Genomic DNA, 18,137 nt, shown 5'->3' with positions numbered 1-18,137 from the left:
AATTACGGAACTAAAACCGCATATAATCAGTAGTGGGGATATTCAAATGTGCGCATATCCGAATATATTAGGTTATAAGTTTCTGAACGATGTGTTAACTAATGTTATTTGTATTATTTGAGATTGCATCATTTAAGATAGAGAAATATATTATACTTCTCCATCTTAAATAATGCAATCTTAAAAAATATAAATAAGTTAACAAATAGCTCAGAAACTATTATAATTAGTTAACAAATAGCTCAGAAACTAATTTCACGCATATTATATTTAAATTAATATGAAATATTATTAAGTCCAATATTATTAAAAATTTGTTTTTATATTTTTAGCAACATTTATTTCCTATATATACAGGGTGTCATGAATATACGGCCCCACTTGTCCCGAGCAGGTAGAGTGGACTAAATTGAGTAGAAAAATCCTCTATCATTTTGTAATGCTCGCAATAATTAATGAGATATTAACGTTTAAAGATAGCCAAATACGCGTATCCGCTCGACTTACTATTGTCAAAAGTAGGCCCACCGAGCGCATGGCGCGCAAACCACGAGGAGCGGGAATGGCCTAGCAGGCGCGCTGCGCCCTTTGAGCTTAGATACTCGCGACGGTAAGCCCCGCTCCTCGCGGCCCGCGCGCTCGGTGGGCCGTACTTTCGCCAATAATAGGTCGGGAGGACGTGCATATTCGGCTATCTTTAAACGTTAATATCTCGTTAATTATTACTAGTATTACAAAATGGTAGAGGACTTTTCTACTCAGTTTAGTCTATTCTACCTGCTCGGAACGAGTGGGGCCGTATATTCATGACACCCTGTATATATATATATATATATATATAAAATATGTATGTTTTGTATATTTTTTGACATTGCTGCAAGTTAAAATTATTATTTTTCGCTAATAAATTTTATTTTATTTTTCTTAATTAAGCAAGAGAAGAATGCAATATAGCACATTTTCCCGTCCCACTTAACAAACTGCGGTCTATCGGATATACAAATATTAAATAGTGTGGTTAAAAAATGTGATGCATAGCATTTTATTCGTAAAAGAGTAAAACTTCAATCGTTTACATGATGCTTCACCATATTACACAATGCTTCACAAGGCTTTACAATGCTTCACAGTAATTGCTTTCCATTTACACACAAGTGAAATTGAGTCAAAAGTGAGTATTTTATACTTATCAGATTAATAACGTCACTACTCGCTTTCTTTGGTGTAAAGTTATCATAACAATATCATAACAATTAACAAGGTTAATAACCGCATTTTTGGAATAAATCTCAATAAAGCACACGATCTCGAGCTTATACAGATTGTAAAAAACTCAGTTGAATCTCACTCTCAGATACATAAGGAACGTACATTTCAATTGAGTTATGACAAGAGTTATTTAATTCACAAATGAGAATTATCTGCAAATCGGTGTAAATGGAAAGCAATTAATACTTCACAATACTACACAATGCTTCACAATGCTTCACAACTTTTGAAATTTTTTAAGATTTTTCCTTTACTAAGCTAAATCGACGAGTATGATATGAAGTAGACAACCCATAGTGGGGAGTAAAGTCACTAGATAATAAAGTATTGGGTCATCAGATATATGACCATCAACACACATCTAGTGACAAAAAACCGCGGATACTTTTTAGATGACCTAATATTATAAGGGAAAATAAAACCTCACGATAAAAAATTATACCTCACAGATTACAGCCCTTTCCAATAATGTTTCTTTGCCAATTAATTGAAGCCATTCTTCACATTTATTGTCTGTTGACACACGAAATAAACAAAAGCCTTTTTCGCTGCGGTTTTTACAATTCTCAATACAGCAACCGGGCATTTTCGACGTTTTCTAATCAATTCGAAATTTACATAAAATCACAAACGCATATAAAGTTATAACAGAATCAAGTTAGTATTGCACTTAATGTGTAGAAAGTTACATGAAATACACTATCTGAACTTCGACGCCATTTTGACTCCAAATGCTAATTCAGTAAATTTTCTCATCGCGGTTATCTATTACTTTGTTATCTAATGACTTTAGTGGGGAGAACACAGTGTTGCCGCCTGAGCCTCTATTCTCGAAAAGTATCGCATACAAAAACTAGGGAAATATTATATTGGGTCATCTAAAAAGTATCCGCGGTACTTTGTCACTAGATATATGACCATCAACACACATCTAGTGACAAAAAACCGCGGATACTTTTTAGATGACCCAATACAATAGTATGCATTACATATAACATTTCTCTAATTTTTCATATGCGATTTCATATGCATTTTGCATATACTTTTCAAGAATAGGACCCTTGGGGCTGTGGTACCCGTGTTAGAACTACGATAACTTCCGTCTCCATTAAAATATATAGAGTTTGTACTCCCTAATTTTGTCTGCGATTAATCTTCGTCAGGATTGTCAGAAAGGAAGATTAACCGCAGATAAAATCGCTTTTACGGAGTTAAATTACGTTCGTGATACTTTTTCTTATAGCGCACTCATTATGCGCAGGACTACCAAGTTCACAAGCGCTGCGAGTGTCGAGAATCGAAACTTAACTCAAAAAGCAAAATTGGTCCATTTTCTGAGGACTAATTAGATTTAGAGAACTTTTAGAGAAATTTTCTCTAGAAGTACTAGAGTTTGGCTATCCCTCTCTTGTGATTGGCGTGTTCATACAATGACAGAAGATCCTTTTAGATTTATCTGCAGAAAACTTAATTCGCACGGCCCCCATGGGCTTGGGATTAGAATACGTCCAATCAGCGCGTCACGGTTATGCCGAGACTTCCAGTGCACTTATGTGGGATATAGATCCCAACTCACTGGTCGGAGCGAGCAACTATCCACGCTCTATCAGCTATAGCATATATATGCAGGTTGGTTCCCGAGCTTGTAACGCCGAGCTTGTAACGCTACTCCTGGGGATGCTTCACAGGAATCGCTCAACAACCCGATCCCGGACCTAGTCCTGAGGATGGGAGCCAAGCTTTCAACCTGATCAGCCTCCTCCCTGCGAAGGCTAGTTATATTGACTTGTTCATAATCCTGAGACAATCAAGTAATCAGATAGTCTCTTGCCTTATCGGAACAAGCCGACTTTATGTGGGGCGCCGGCAAAACTCGAACTTGGAACGATAAGTCACGAATCGAACGCATAAGACGTGTAACTACCGATGCCCAACCCACACAATGACAGTATCAATAGAGAACGCACATGCATTTATATCACCAATTGAGAGCAAACACACATTTGCACGCACGCTGTTTTTAAGGCATGGCCAGACTCTAATAGTTTTAGGGATTCTAGTTAGATTGAGTGGAATGTCCTTAGTTTTTTTTCTCTCTGTATATATTGGGTCATCTAAAAAGTATCCGCGGTTTTTTGTCACTAGATGGTGTTGATGTCAACACCATCTAGTGACAAAAAACCACGGATACTTTTTAGATGACTCAATACATAAGTAATATTAATAGTGAATTCGACAGATTGCACTAGTGCGCATTGAGTGCAAACTTTTTTAATGCCATACATTCAGCTTGTGCGCATTGTATCAGTGCGTTAAGATCATCATATTTGGAAAATGAAAACTGATTCAATGTAGTGCTGAATTCGGATCAACCGAATGAAATCAACTGAATCAACTGAACGAAATCAAGAAATGTTGCACTAACGTTTCTGATAGTGCAATTTGGCATAGCACCAAAGTAGTTCTGCACTCGCACCTTGTAGGAGCAGCACTAATGAAGAGTCAGTGTGTGCCGAATTCGCCAAGATTATTAGTTAAGACAGGGAGCACAGACTCTTACATATCGCATAGCACATAATGCATAAGAAATTTAACTAATTTGAATTCTTTATTTCATGGAAAAGAAAGAAGGAACGAAGGACGTTGATCGGTACATTTTTTTATGCATTACGTGTTTTCTTATGTGTTATGTATTATGCAAGAGTTTGTGCTTTCCACTTAAGGCCGCAGTACATTTTTGCATAGCGCACAACGCATAGTGCATAAGCAAATCAACTAATCAGAATCTTTCCTTACCTCCCATTCCATGGAAAAGAAGAATTTCGATTGGTTGACTCCCTTATGCATCATGCATTATGCAAAGTCTATGCTGCAGCTATTAGGGCTATTCCACACAAACTTGCATAGCCGCATAATCATATGCATGAAGAAAATCATCCAATCACATTTCTGTCATAAAGACAAACGTAAAATATGATTGGATGAGTTCTTTATGCATTTCTTTATGTCTTGATGTTTATCCAGCTATGCAAGTTTGTATGGAATGTCTCTTATAGAGGGGAGCATTTGCATAACACATAAAACATAAGAAATTGAACCAATCAGAATCCTTTATTTCATGGAAAGGAAGGAAAGAGGATTTCAACGGAGGACTTCGATTGGTACATTTTCTTATGCATTATGTGTTATGCATTATGCAAGAGTCTGTCCTCCCCGCTTATAAATTAAATATATTAGCACATGTATTTTGGTTAAAAATTAAGCATAGTTAAATTAAAAATTAATTATGGCATGAATAATAAAAAATTTTTCATGCATGAATATAAATATCATGAACATATATAAATGTGGATAAAAATATAATGATACATGATTGTATATGAAATATGTCCATACATGACCATACATCTTTCTTTCTTTTGTGAAATTACTGTTATACTATAAAAAAAATAATAATAATTAGAAAATATAAATAATTGCAAGAATAATTTTCATTGTTTTAGAAAAAATTATTTTATAAAAGAAAGAAGGATGTATGAATATGAATATACATATTTCATATATAATTATATATATTGTAATTATGTTTATGAATGTATATATATATATATATGATTATGCATGCTCATGTTTATATATTGGGTCATCTAAAAAGTATCCGCGGTACTTTGTCACTAGATATATGACCATCAACACACATCTAGTGACAAAAAACCGCGGATACTTTTTAGATGACCCAATATTTTTACGTTACTGTTTGCTGTAACCGATGCATGTAGGACACTCTCTTATCTTAGAGTGCGTTCAGATTCTCAAATCACTCCGGTACCACAGTATAAACTTATACTGTGCCGCCATCTGATTTTATGTCGCCACTGCAGAGTTCTTGGCTGAAGGCCGCAGCATAAACTTTTGCATAACGCATAACATATAATGCATAAGCGAATCAGCTAATCAGAATTTTTCCTTTCCTTCCATTCCATGGAAAAGAAGAATTTCAATTGGTGGATTCTTTAATGCACTATGCATTATGCGTTATGCAAAAATTTGTGCTGTGGCCTTTAATATCTCTGTTCATGGAGCCGATTTAACGTTTTTTCTTACAGATTCTTTCGGTTTGAGCAAAAACGCGTCTAATTTCATCAAAATCGGAGATGTAGTTCGTAATTATTCTAAATAATTACAGACTGCAAGCAAAGCTACTTTTCCTGCTGAACGCTGAACGGAGCAATTTTATTATGAATGGCATGATCGGAAAAGAATCACGAGTATCGAAACTAGAGAGACTACCAATCGTATCTAACGAAATTTCCGTGACCGTAGAGCGTTTGAATCTACAATAGTTTTAATTTAGGGCCAATGATTTCTTTGGGCATATATTTAATATTCTTAGGATGAGAAAAATTAACCTTTAGTATAACTGAAAACATTTAATTAGAGAAACCATTGGCTGCGTTCAGCAGAACATTTATTTTGTAATTGTTGGAAGTTTCCTTCGCGCTGATTGAGTTATGTTTTTAGATCAAGAGGAATGGTCCTATCTCACCAGAGAATCATAAAATGGTTGCAAAACTGTTGTGTTCTGCTGAACTCAGCCAAAATTTCAAAAATTATTACTATGAAAACCGTACAATTAGAAACGAAATGTATTATTGAACGGTATGTTATAAAAAATATTACATATGAGAACGTCAATATAAGAAATTTATTAGATATGCACACAACAAAGATACCAACAGCGTCAGGGCTGTGTGGCTCAGTGAGCGAGTCTATCAACTCGGAGGAGAGAACAGGCCTGGGATCGTGACGAGGAGCGCCCTGATATTTTTCTCTGTTGTCAACTGTTTACGGTTAGAATTTTTGTATTGATATATAATGTAAAGTAAATATTTAGGACGATTATTACTGACTGATAAATAACAAAGAAATTAATAACCAGTTAGTAATTATTTTTAAAATACATATTATATATATTATAACGAGAAAAATATTTGTTATTTATTTTCTATAGATGGGAAGTCACGACGCACATCATGGCCCATCACACCAAATATCCAAATGTATTAGGGGTTTGCATTAAAAGTTACTGTTCACGTTTAGATGACAGTAGCTGCGTATGCTATGGTCAAAGACATCTGCTACTTATATCATTTTGAAGTGTGAACATTTCCTACTAAAATTCAGTCAACAGACATCATCCTTGGTTACATATGTGTTTTTCTATAACTGAATTAAAATGCAACGTGATAAGTTGTTTTTCCGATGTGTACTTCTACACTATTTTGATTTGAAAAAAAGTGCAGTTGAAACTCATTGATTGCTTGCGGAAATTTATAGTGAATCTGCTTCATCGGAAACAGTATGTAGAAACTGGTTTCGACGATTCAAAAGTGGTGATTGTGATGTTCACGACAAACAAAGCAATGCTCTGTATTTGGTGGGATATGGAGGGTGTCGTGTATTATGAGTTGCTTAAACTGAACGAAACAATCATTGCCGAGTGTTATCGACAACAATTGAAACGTTTGAATGATAATTTGATGCAAAAACGACCATCAATTACATCAAATCGTCGAAAGGTGATTTTACTCCATGATAACGCTCGGCCGCATGTTGCTATAATCGTGAAACAAACATTGATGGATCTCGAATGGGAGGTTCTCCCGCACCCAGCGTATTCTCCGGACTTAGCACCAAGCGATTATCATCTGTTCCGATCGATGCAACATGCTCTGGAAGATACACACTTCCATAATTATAGCGAAGTCGAAAATTGGGTTGCTGAATGGATTGATTCAAAAGACAGACCATTCTTTCGTCGTGGAATTCAACTTCTGCCTGAAAAGTGGCAAATAGCTTCCGAGGGAAAATACTTTGATTGAGGTATTCATATATTTTATTATTGAAATAAGTGCTCAAATACAAAAAAACACAGTAACTTTTAATGCAACCCCCTAATATATAGATCGAAGTCTGCTATTGAAGTCAGAATTTTTTCGGATTCGATACTGATGACATTTTCTTTTTATGAATGTATATATAAGTACGTATATATAACGTTTTTCCTTAAATAATATTTCTATTTTTCCAAAATAAGCATATTTTAAAAATAAAATAAATAAAACTAAAATTCCTTCACTTACAAACATTGCTTCAATACTATAAATTAATAATCATTTATTATATACATATCTTCTGTTGTGCTAATTTCTGTAGAAATGATATCGTTTACGCTCGTGAATTATTTAAATTTTTTAATATATTGTATATTTTATTAATATATAGTATTTTTTTTGGAAAATATATTCTTTTTGAACGAAAATAAATTCTAAAGAGTATGTATTGTGGAAATCTATCGCGAAAGTTTTAAATTAACTTTCATGATTTAATCGTTAAATCTATGATGTATTGCTCTGTAGACACATCTGTTGTCACATATATGCATTTCTAATTAATATTGATATTTATATGAATATATAATGTAAAAAATATATGAGATATTAGATTTTTTGCAAGTCATGTGCTAATATCTAATATACTTATAACATAATCGGCTTTCGATTTATGATCTTAATCGCGTGCAATCGTCTCGTGAAAGATCTTTATATATAGTTTCTTACTCTATTATTTTTGTGTGAGTCGTTATAAGATTTCAGATGAAGAAGGAATTAATAAATCACATTGAACAACTCGATCAATGCGATATATGTAGGAAGAGTATATGTTTTGTTTATAAATCTTTATTTTGTTCGCGTGTTTCTAACTATGACGATATGCGCTAGAGTATCAGCGCGCTTGCGCAAAAGGGAAAAGGTACAGGAAGGTTAGTAGAGTTAATTAGTTGGAAGATGGCGAAACACGTGTGTGGCACGGCGAAGCGTTGAAGTGTAATTTGCGATTCTCTCCTGAATTGTCGTCCATCAATATTGGCTCATCGAACATTTCCATCAATGGATTTATCTTATTTCTTACAAATTTGGGGGCTCAGCCGGGATAAGAGCTGATGAGAGACAAAAGGGGAAAAAAGACGAAAAAGACGAAAAGACTAAAGACGAAGAAGAAAAGACGCAAGACGAAAGACGATAAGACGAGAGAAAGAAAAGATGAAAGAAAAGACGAAAAAGACGGAAAGACGAAAGACGATAAGACGAGAGACGATAGGACGAAAGAAAAGATGAAGAAGAAACAAGACGAAAAGACGCAAGACGATAAAACGGGAGACGACAGGACGAAGGAAAAGACGAAGAGATGAAAGGACGAAAAGACCAAAACGGAGAGGACACGACGACGAGAAGGAGGAAAGAAGAAGGAAGACGACATTCAAATCTCGAAGACGTTAAGAATTCGAAAGGCATCGAGTGTACAACTACAAGGTGACGCAGCGACACCAGAAATACATTGACAAGACTGTGAATGCGTCAGTAACACCAACATCGAGAGGGCAGTGATAATACGCGGGTAAGCGCGCGACAGTAGCGCTGGTAACGACATCGAAAGTGTGGTGGCAGGATTGCACGACGTAAATGAACGTGAGACGGTAGTCTTGAGTGTACGCGAACAAGACGGTACAATAACAGTGAGCGCGCGACGGTAAACATTTATCACATTGCGTAAAATGTGCAGAGACAAGATAAATAATCTCGCGCAAATTGAACCAATCAAGCAAAAGATACGTGTGTGAAGTTGGTACCTCATCTTTTGGCACCGCAAATTTTGATAAGAGTTCCATTGGCACCCGCAATAGTTCTATAGTTCCTCATAGGTTTTATAAATAGTTCCGTTGATTTAGCTAAAAAAAATAACACTTGAAAATTTGCGATGCTAACTTCCCGTGGCACCGCAAGATTCGAAAAATCAATTGAAAACTATGAAATTTTATAGTTCTCGAAGAGTTCTACAATTCCTGATAGGTTTTAACAATAGTTCTGGTCTCTAAGTTATTTTAAATAATAATTAAACACGCGCGCTGGCACCGCACCACAAGAGTAAAGTACTCTTTAACAGCCAGTTCCAGCAGACTTGTTGGCATTTTCTTATAGTTCTACAATAGTTCCGACGATTTTTATAGATTTCGCTCAGAGTTCTGCCCTTTAAGTACTTTTTAATAACAATTAAACCCGCGCGCTGGCACCGCACCACAAGAGTAAAGTACTCTTTAACAGCCAGTTCTAGCCGACTTGTTGGCATTTTCCTGTAGTTCTATATAATAGTTCCGACGATTTTTATAAATTTTGATCGAAGTTCTCGTCTTTAAGTATTTTCTAATAATAATTAAATTTATGGACTGGCACCGCATCACAAGAGTAAAGTATCTCTTAAGAAGATTGTAAGGGCAACAAGGGTAAAACATATATTAATATTTACGCTTTAAACAAATTACATATGTGAGTTATGTTGATAACATTGTCTTTATTGAGTAACACATTTTTATATATTATTTACATTATTTCTTATTAGTTTTATTGTTATGAACAGAAATTTTGAAAATAAAAATCTAAATTTTTTATATACATATTTCGTACTAAAAATGACTTATGCAAAGGTTCAATAAGATTCACCAATTATTTTTTATAACAATTAAATATTTTGTTTATTTACTAAACATTTAATGTCTTCATTTTAATGTACAACTTTGTACAACTTTGCGCGTGTGCGCGCGCGCGTGTGTGTGTGTGTGCGCGTGCGTGCGTGTGTTGGGGCGCGTGCATGTCCACACGTGTCCATTAACATTTAACGTATAGTATAACGTGGATTAATTTCCTGTGCATCATTTACTGTCTCACGTTTTTTCAAGTCGTCGTATTTGTACCAATGTGTACTTGCGAGTGTATACCTTCACCAAGTGTCACCGCGCTCAGCTACTGCGCTGCGTGCGCAGTCGTGTTAGGTGGGGCAAAAGTGGAGGGGACGGTCCTCTGCGGCGTTGAGACTGGCGTCGGGGACCAAATGTTCGGTCTTAGACACGCATGCCGTGAGCTTACTGTTATTCGGCGATTGTTCGTTCTGCAGCGATTTGAAGCTTTCTTTTTTAAGAACAGATAGTGTAGAGTGGAATTTGAATGCTCACTATACGTTTCAGGAAGCAGAGACGTTATATGCTACAATCCTCAATCTATTTGCATGTACCTCGTACATATTACTATTACAGAACATTTTGCGCTTATTTTTAAGCAGTTTTTGCTCCTTCTTCTTATGATACAGTAATTATGTAAGACAAATCTGTCTTGTTAAAAATTTTGTTACTTGATGATTGTCGCACTCTTGACAATGACGGCAAACCGTATCCACCTTCTGCACCCGTATATACGATTATTTCGCAGAAAATGCATGAACGTAATTGTCATATTACACCCAAACATATATATGTCATTGTACGCGAGAATCGCAACGGATATAAAAATCTGTTGATGCAACATTACAATACTGATTATCAAATCGAGGAAAATATTGATACGTCTATTTCTCGAAATAGTATTAATATATCATCTTCGAATATTTTCACATATTCGAAGAAGTTCAATCTTGTCATATCGGCAGATAAATGGCAAATAATGAAATCTATAAAAAAAATATATAATTATCGGGTTTACTGGGTGTTAAAATCAAGTTGGACTGACATAATAGTCGAAAAGTTGTGGCAGCAGCAAAAACTTGTCTGTGTTTTTAAATTTAAAAAGCACAATGTACATATTAGTGCAGAAGCACGCTGTTATGTTTCCTTTCAAGGTAGTTGCACGAAATGTGCTGCAACTATTGCAGGCATACTATTCAGAATACCAAGCGACGATACTGATGTTATTTTTCAGTGCACAGTAGAAAATATATGTTCTGCGAAACATGATACAAACAAGAAAAGACATCTTAAAGGTAAGAAACATGCACTAATTGCTGATAAAATGATTGAGCAACGTAAAGATGCAATATCTTTCTGCCGAGAAGAGGCAAAACGTTTAAAGATATTTGGAGACAAAGATCCTCCAATCCTTCCTTCTTCTACAGTTTTACGCAAAGGAAGAAAGATTGTTGCAGCAGCACGGATTAATATTTAGTAATCCTGTATTAAACTTGTTAAATAATGCAAAGCACAGTAAATACATTGGATCAATTATTAATATTAGCTTATTACCCTTTTTTTGCATATATTGGACCACTGAACAATAATTATTATATTTGGCAAAGCATAAAAGTGATCCAGAAGCGTTTTTGACGCTTGATGCCACAGGCGGCATAATTAAACGCGAAACGTCACAAGATTTCCCGATATTTTTATATCAATGCGTTTTTGTTAACAAAGACGGTAGCATTCCGGTATTTCAAATGATCTCATCTGATCATAGAGCGATGTTTTTTTTGCGCAATGTTATTGCTAAAGGTATTCCTATACTATATACGGTTGTATCCGATTTTGGTTGGGCCATTCAATCGCGGTTTCGAATGTTTTTGCGAAATGTAATGACTTGAAGGACTATTTACAAAAGTGCCACATGACTATAGTTATGGAAAATACTAACATGATTCCATCATGTTACATAAGATTAGATGTTAGTCATCTAATTCGTATGATATCAAGATGGAAATGTCTAAAAGGTAGCGATAAAATATTAGTGCGAGCATTTTATCTTCGCTGCATTGGCCAAGCATATAAAATTCTCTGAAAGAAATGAAATATTTTATGGAATCCATTTCAATTGTAGCACTAAGCAAAAATATTGGGTGTACAATGGACGGTAAGCCATTGACGTCCAATGAACGTTTGCAATATTTAAATGGTATTATAAAAGATAATAATATAATAGAAACAAATAACACATGTGATAATGATAATAATGAGAATTCAGAAACTCAATCATAATAGTAATGATAATTCTAGTTATGAGGAAAACTGCAATACTAGCTGGCTGGAATGGAGCAATTCTATTTGAGACTTTTTGCACAAAAAGTTGCGAAGAACTCAGAATACGGTAATATAATAAATGCATGTTACAATCCCGATTTTGCAAAACAAATCAAAACACGTTTGTTACCTTATTTGTCTATATGGACGGGTATAATGCGTCAATATTTTAATAAATCGGGAGAAATCGCAACTTCTTCATCAGTTGAAGCGGAATTTAGTGATCTCAAAAATAGAGCTTTTAAAGATCAACTTCCAATGAGGATTGACAAATTTGTGATGCAGCATCTACATTTTCTAGATGCCAAAGTTACCCTTGCATCCAACGAAAAGGACATTTGTACAAAAAATGATAGACCGCTGCAATTGGATGAAATATCCGTATCTAACAAAACACTTGTTACAAAAAAACCTGAAATAGATAGATTAGACGAGTATGTGCAAAAATGTGATGACAAGATTTCGATAAAACTGATGAAATCGAGTATACTATAAATAACACAGATACTTTCATCACTAAACAAAATTCGCATGAAACCAATAAGGATTTTGAGCGAAATTTACACGTCTGATAATCTATTGAGCACAACCCGCATGATTCTGATGACGCAGTTAAAAAAAATTGGAATACTTGCGAGAATTGGCACGGTTTGATCGGTTCAGAAAAAATTGTCAACAAGTGTGTTGAAGAACTTCCCAAGCCTATTCCAAAAAAGCGAACTAAACCGTCATACTTGGACAAATGTCCAGAATGGGACATTTTAAAAAACATTACGTCGCGAAATTTACCTCTTATTATAAACAGAAGTAAATGCAAGCCAGTAGCAGACAAGGAGTCATAATGACGCTACACAAAACATGTGCTTTCGATTCATTACTACAACTCGTAGCAAGTAGAATCGCAACACATGAAGCATATCGGGAGGCAACCGAATCATGCACCGACGGTATTTTTAAACTGGCTCGCTCCATTTTAGAAAACGGAAGATTGTTTTCCATACATTATAATGAAAGAGCTTCCATATTATAATAGAAATTTGCCACTCTTTCGTAACGCGATAACTGTTTATACACGTGGAATCAAACGATTAAATACTAACTGCAACGCACATCTGGCGGAATATTTTTAAAAATGAACCCAGTTACGTATTTATAAAATCGTGCATTTGTAATTTTACGAATTCGCGTTCATCAGTATTCTGCAATATAAATATAGATATAATTTTTCACCAAGGATTGCAGAATATGCAGCGAGCAATAGATGATGCACAAAATATTCCATCCAACTGTCAAAAATGTGGTGCATTAGCGTGTAGTAATTTCGAATATGGAAAACATATATTAATAGACACATCTGTATTTATTGATCATAGATACCTTAACAGAAATGTAAATAATAAATATCATTTAAATTCTATAGCAAAAACTGTTACTATGAACAACATAAATTATGTACTAGCAGGTATTGTTCATTACATACAGTATGGAAATACCAACAACGGGCATTATATTGCGTATGCACTCGCAGGTACACATTGATACAAATATGACGACTTGAAGAAAAAACGTGAGACAGTAAACGATGCACAGGAAATTAATCCACACGTTATACTATACGTTAAATGTTAATGGACACATGTGGGCATGCACGCGCACGCGCACGCGCACACACACACACACATACATACACACACAAACACATTCACGTAAAGTTGTGCAAAGTTACATTAAAATGAAGACATTAAATGTTTAGTAAATAATCAAAATATTTTTTTGTTGTAAAATAATTGAATCTTAATGAAACTTAATGAAACTTTGCATAAGTCATTTTTAGTACTTCAAATATGTATATAAAAAATTTATATTTTTATTTTCAAAATTTCTGTTCATAATAATAAAACTAATAACAAATAATGTAAATAATATATAAAAATGTGTTACTCAATAAAGACAATGTCATCAACATAACTCACATATGTAATTTGTTTAAAGCGTAAATATTAATATATGTTTTATGCTCTTACAATCTTCTTAAGAGATACTTTACTCTTGTGGTGCGGTGCCAGTCCATAAATTTAATTATTATTAAAAAATACTTAAAGACAAGAACTTCGATCGAAATCTATAAAAATCATCGGAACTATTATAGAACTACAGGAAAATAGGATAAATAAGGAACTATAATAAGTCGACTGGAACTGGCTGTTAAAGAGTACTTTACTCTTGTGGTGCGGTGCCAGCGCGCGGGTTTAATTGTTATTAAAAAGTACTTAATTTTCAAGTATTTTTTTTTAACTAAATCAACGGAACTATTTATAAAACCTATCAGGAACTATAGAACTATTGCGAGTGCCAATGGAACTCTTATCAAAATTTGCGGTGCCAAAAAATGAGGTGCCAACTTCACACACGTGCAGAAGATACGTACGGCATCGACTGTTGCCGTGACAGCTTTACACAAATTTATTTTCGAAAAGGAAGGTGATCGAAAAAATAGACAAAGACTTTGAGGGTTTTACTTTCAAGAAAGACACAACGGGATACGTGAATAAAATAGAAGCGGCGCGAAAACTTTCGATCGGTGACTTGATATCCTACTGTAATATTCTTGGTTTAGAGTACGGCGGAAACAGAGAAGAGATAATAACGCATAGTACATGGTTTAATGGATTTAAATACTCTCACGCCTAAAGATAGTGAATAAAACGATGAATTAGACGAAGATGCGAGCGACGAGGGAACAGTTGACGAGTAAGACGACGAAAGAGAGGAAGAAAGAAGCAACAAAGCAAGTGAAAATAATCTCGAAGAGAACCACTCTACCAGAGGCAGTCAAGTGAACACGAAATTCTCCATGACATATCGAGACGTACAAGATTCAATTAAAACTTTCACTGGAAAAGATACATATCCGGTTGAAAGATGGATAGCTGAATTTGAAGATGCGGCTAATCTGTTCGAATGGTCGGAATTACAGAAGTTAGTGTTCGCAAAGAAATCACTAGCCGGATCTGTTAAAATGCTCATCGACAGCGAAGGCGTTATCGTGAAAGAAATTAAAAGAAATTCTACTAAAGAGATGAATTTATAGACAAAATAAACAGTGCCCAAATACACGATATGTTGGTCAGAAGAAGACTGAAGAGGGACGAAACTTTGCAGGAATATTATGTGATGAAAGAAATAGCTGCCAGAGGCAAAATAGAAGCAGAAACACTCATGAAATACGTGATTGACGGAATCCCGGAAGACGCACAGAGCAAGATCCTATTGTACGGAGTTAAAAAATTGACAGAAGGAGAAGCTTAAAGTATACGAAGCAATTCGGAAGAAGAATACTAAGAGGATGAGAACGAGAGAGAAGAACAATATGCCGAAGAAGACAGAGGAAGTGAGGAAACCAACAACACCAAAAAATGGCGAAAAAGAACAAGAAACAGACGTGCGGTGCTACAATTGCGGCGGTAAAGGACACAAAGCTAAAGAAGTAAGAAGAAAGAATTAGGTAAAAAATGTTTTAAGTGTTCAAAATACGGTATTCAAAAATACGGGCATACTGCAAAGTGGTATAACGCGTCAGACGATAGTGAAGCAGTAGCGGATAAAAAGACGGCGGTAATTAATACGGTTATTGATTCATCGAGCGAGAGAATGTTAGAATGTTTAAACAAATCATGATAAACGGTGTGCGGGTTAATGCGTTAATTGATACCGGCAGTTAAATCATGGTAATGCGCAAAGATGTTTATGATCAAATGAAATTAGATAAACTACGAGGAAATAGTATCTGTTTAACCGGTTTTGGAAAAAACGAAGTGCATTCATTAGGTTGCGTAAATATAATTGTAGAAGTAGATGCTGAGGAATATCCATGTGTAGTGCACGTTGTGCCAAATAAAGCTTCATAATTGGTAACGATTTTCTAGCGATGACGGAAATGAGCATCAATAACGACGGAATAACTATACGCAACACCTGCTCAATTGTTAACACAAATCAACGTGATCGAAAAGCAACCGTTAGACATTGGTACCAATTACATTAATAACGTAACGGATCCGAAAGTACGCGAAGAAGTAGAGACAATTGTTGAAACGTATCAAATAAATAAGTGTAAAACAACGTGAGCATGCGTATTGTACCAAAAGACGAAAGGCCTATTTTTCAAAAACCGCGACGATTACCGGCACCTTAGCGCGAAATAGTTGAAAACCAAATAGCGGAAATACCCAAATGGCTAAACGACGGGGTCATTGAGAAATGTACGTCGGAATACGCGAGTCCAATAGGCATAGTAAGAAAGAAGGACGGATCACCGCGTGTATGTATTGATTATAGGAAATTAAAGCGAGTCACTACTAGATAAATTAGAGGATGCTTGTGTGTTTAGTATGTTAGATCTAAAAAATGGATTTTTTCATGTATCCGTAGAAAAAGAGAGTCGAAAATATACGGCGTTTGTCACCCCGAACGGTCAATATCAATTCTTGAAAGTCCCTTTTGGATTATGTAATTCGCCGAGGATTTTCCGAAGATACGTTAATGCTGCTTTCTGGAACTTGATTAGACAAAATATAATGCTGCTTTACGTAGGTGACGTGATCGTGCCGCAAACGAACAAGAAGCGTTGGAACGATTGCGAATCGTATTAAAGATAGCTAGCGACTACGGTTTACAAATTAATTTTAAAAAGTGTCAATTCGTGAAAAGAACCATTGAGTTTCTAGATCATATAGTAGAAGGGGGCAAAATTTACCCTTCCCAAGAGAAAGTCAAAGCCGTGATAGATTACTCAGAGCCGAAAGAATTAAAATATATTCAAAGCTTTCTTGGATTAACGGGTTACTTCAGAAAGTTTATACCTTCGTATTCTACAATCGCGAAACCGTTGAGCGACATGTTGCGGAAAGATCAATTTTATATTATAATTTTGACGATTAGGCTCGAAACGCGTTCATATAATTGAAGACGATTCTAATTCAGAATCCAGTGCTGAAAATATATCATTCGCGACACGAAACAGAAGTACATATGGACGTAAATATAAATAGTTATGGAGCTGTACTTCTACAGCGTTCAGACGAAGACAACTTATTATACTCAGTATATTTTATGAGCAAAAAGACTAAAAAAGAGGAAAGAAATTACACGAGTTACGAATTGGAGGCGCTTGCGATAGTAGAGGCACTTAGAAAATTCCGAGTGTATCTGTTAGGAATTCAATTTAAAATACTTACTGATTGTGTGGCTTTTCAGCGAACCATGAGCAAAAAAGAGTTAAGTACACGTATTGCGAGATGGGCTTTAGTGTTAGAGGATTATGATTACATCATAGAACGCAGACCGGGAATCCGTATGAAACACGTCGATACTTTGAGTCGGCATCCGATTATGACAATAGTGAAAAGCCCAATTATACCACAAATTAGGAGTCAATAAACAAGCGATGAAGAGATTCAAGCGATAAAAGAAATTGTCAAAGACAAATCGTATAAGATTTATCACATAAGCGGCGATTTATTATATAAATTTCAAGATGATAGGGATTTACTTGTTATTCCTAGAACGCTATAATTAGGCGTAATTCGAGAGAAATTCACGAGAAAGGACATATGGCGGCAAAATGTACCGAAGAGCATATTCGGCAGGAGTATTTTATACGCGATTTAAGAAATAAAGTAGAACGACACATTGCGTGCAGTGTATATTAACGAATCGCAAAGAAGGTAGGCAGGAAGGATATTTGCACCCCATTCCCAAACCTTATGTACCATTACACACATATCATGCCGATCATTTAGGGCCGTTAGATACCACTAATAAAAACTACAATCATATTCTCGCTTTATTGATAGTTTTACTAAATTTGTATGGTTGTATCCGACTAAATACCTACCACAACTCGCGAGGTTACAAATCGGTTAGACATTCGAAAACAAATATTCGGGAGTCCGAAACAAATCGTGACGGATAG

General features: G+C 35.3%; 1 long non-coding RNA gene across 2 annotated transcripts; it reads left to right on the top strand.

Moving 5' to 3' along the window:
- Positions 1 to 5,614: 5,614 nt before the first annotated feature.
- LOC147906477 (uncharacterized) lies at positions 5,615 to 18,000 on the top strand. 2 transcript variants are annotated; one of them, XR_015548397.1, is made up of 3 exons: positions 5,615 to 6,119; positions 6,281 to 7,152; positions 7,235 to 18,000. It is a non-coding gene; the product is annotated as an uncharacterized LOC147906477 (long non-coding RNA). The 2 variants fall into 2 exon arrangements; XR_015548396.1 differs by having other exon boundaries at positions 6,281 to 18,000.
- The last annotated feature ends 137 nt before the right edge of the window (positions 18,001 to 18,137 follow it).

This window comes from Acromyrmex echinatior, unplaced genomic scaffold (genome assembly GCF_024713525.1).
Source record: "Acromyrmex echinatior isolate Ae372 unplaced genomic scaffold, ASM2471352v2 Scaffold28, whole genome shotgun sequence".
Taxonomy (NCBI): domain Eukaryota; kingdom Metazoa; phylum Arthropoda; class Insecta; order Hymenoptera; family Formicidae; genus Acromyrmex; species Acromyrmex echinatior.
Note: the sequence above shows the minus strand (reverse complement) of the source record. Positions and strands in the feature narration are given on the sequence as shown.